This window comes from Geospiza fortis, unplaced genomic scaffold (assembly GCF_000277835.1).
Source record: "Geospiza fortis unplaced genomic scaffold, GeoFor_1.0 scaffold230, whole genome shotgun sequence".
Classification (NCBI taxonomy): Eukaryota; Metazoa; Chordata; class Aves; order Passeriformes; family Thraupidae; genus Geospiza; species Geospiza fortis.
In genome coordinates this window covers 595,472-598,079 of record NW_005054564.1, presented here as the reverse complement: position 1 = coordinate 598,079, position 2,608 = coordinate 595,472, and positions in this window count along the sequence as shown.

The following is a 2,608-nucleotide window of genomic DNA, read 5'->3' as shown; positions in this document are numbered from 1 at the left end:
AAAATTATGTCACAGAAACTGGATTGTGTTTTGAAATGAATTAACACAGAAAATATGAAGTCAGAGGAGGAAGTCAGAATTGAGTGGTCTTGGTCAGACAGAAACTTTTCTTCCTAAACAGCTGTGAAATTGGACATTTTTAGTCTGAATTTGTCCAGACAAAGAGTTCTTAATTTTCAGTAATTTTAAGGAAAATGTGTCCATGGGAGCATAATCTCACATGAATTTTAATTTTCTATGGCTTTTTTTTTTTGTTCTCTATTATTGGATTAATTTGCAATTACTGTTTGAATTTTTGCATAGTGGCCTGACTTAATGCAATTGCTTAAAAATGTCTGTATAAAAAGACATACCTAAAGAGATTTCTGTACTAACATAAACATATTCAAAATCTAAAATGTAAGGAAAATTTCAAAATTTAAAATATAAGAAAAAAATAGATTTGATTAATAGTTGGGGGGGTGGTAAGGAATATTAGTGAAGTATTCAAATTGGGGAAGATGAGAGTTTAAAATAAATAATAAATAGATGAAAGAGTTTTAATTTGTTTCATTTTCCTTACAGGTGAAGAGGAGCTCTTCTGAGCATATGTGGTTTAGCCTGCCTGTGTCTGTGTTGACAAGACTGCTCTGTTATCTTGTGAAGAAGTGAAAAGCCCCAGAAATCTGTAAATTCTTAAAATAAACCACCTCCATGAAACAGATCCTTTTGCTTGTCTGTGGAGCAAATGCTCTTGGGAGTCTAAATATCTGGGTTGGGCTTGGGTGTGCTTTGAAACTTTATTTTTTAAAAGTCTGTGCTCTACACTCAATTTATTTGCCATGTGAAACATGTAAGTGGATATTTCTTTTGAAGAGTGGAAGAGATTTTCTGACTTCACCCTGGTTTTGAAAATGAAGTGACCTATTTTGGGAGGTACATTGCATTGTGGGCTGAAGGAGGAGACTGGAATAACCTCTGCATCACACAGCTAGAACACTGACCTCTCTTATTTGAATGTTGCATTGCTACTGTGCAGATGTTGAATTTTTCAAATTAACTGATGTGATTAGGTGAGTCACTACAGAGGTTGTTCAGAATGCACAGTTTAGAGCATGGTCAGTCTGTGTGTAGAAATGTAAATGTCAGAGGGCTGGGGCACCTCTGCTTGGAGACACCCTGAGAGTTTTGCTCAGCCTGGAGAAGAGAAGGTCCCAAGGAGACCTTTCAGCATCTGAAGGGGCTCCAGGGGAGCTGGGGAGGGACTCTGGATAAGGGCATGGAACAACAGGACAAGGGGCAATGGCTTTAGACTGATGGAGGGCAGGGATAGACTGGATATTGGGAAGAAATTCTTCACTGTGAGGGGGGTGAGGCCCTGGCACAGGGTGCCCAGAGAAGCTCGCACTGGTCCCAGTGTGGAGCCTGAGGGGCACCACCCCCAGGACCTTGAGCTGTTAACCAAACCAGGAGCTTCAGGACTTTGGGGTGGAGGTCATCTTCAGGCTGCAGATGGGAGATATGAATGTGACTAATACAACAGACTACTCATAAAGCAAAGTGCTAATTTATGAACTAATTAGGTTTTCATACTAGAGTTCTGCTATTTACAGTTCTGTCCTCCATGCTCTGATTAGTTACATGCAACTTCTTAGTTTAGCTCTTGTGTTCCACCACTGTAAGAGCTGTGCTGCTCCTCCCTGCACCTCCTGCACCACTCAGTTACTGTAAATTTTCTTTCTGGATCCTTTTTGCCTCCAGAGTTCCATCCTTTTCCTACTTGTTTTTTTTTCCCCAATTAAACAACTCACCCAGAAACATTTTTTCCTCATTGCTGCTAATTTGGTGTTCCATCCAGCTGGAAAGAAAAAAAAAGAGGAAAATAACGTTCCTGGGCAGCCTGTTCCAGTGCTCTGTCACCTCTGTGTAAGGAAGTTCTTCCTCTTGATGAGATGAAACTCCTTGTGATGTGGTTTTCTTTATGGCCATTGCTCCTGATCCTGTCACTGGACATCACTTAGAATTCTGAGTCTGGCACCTCTTGACAGCTGTCCTGAGATATATTGAGATATTTATTGAGAAATACTGAGATTATTTATAGAGATCATAGAATCACAGGATGATTGGGTTAAAGGGGACATTAAAGATGATCTTGTTCCACCCACTGCGATGGGCTGGGACACTTTGCACTATCCCAGGTACGCAGAGCCCTGTCCCACCTGACTTTGAATACCACCACGACTGCGACAATCCCCATGGACACCTGTGTCAGTGTTTCATCACCTCCACAGTGCAGAATTTCCTCCCCACATCCCATCTAAAACTCTCAGCTTGAAGGCATTCCTCTCGTCCTGTCCCTCCCTGCCCTTGGAAAGAGCCTTGCATCCTTCCTGTGAGACCCCTTCGGGCACTGGGGCACATTTACCGGTACCGAGGTACCGATATTGATCCATTTACCTTCTCCCGACCGCAGCGAGGTACTGATATTGATATATTTACCTTCTCCCGGCCCCAGCGAGGTACCGATATTTATACATTTACCTTTTCCCGCGTGTCCCCTCAGCAGCGGGACGCGGCCCGGGGGCGCTCCGGGCGCGGATCCCGCGCTCCGCCCCGCTCGATGCGCTCG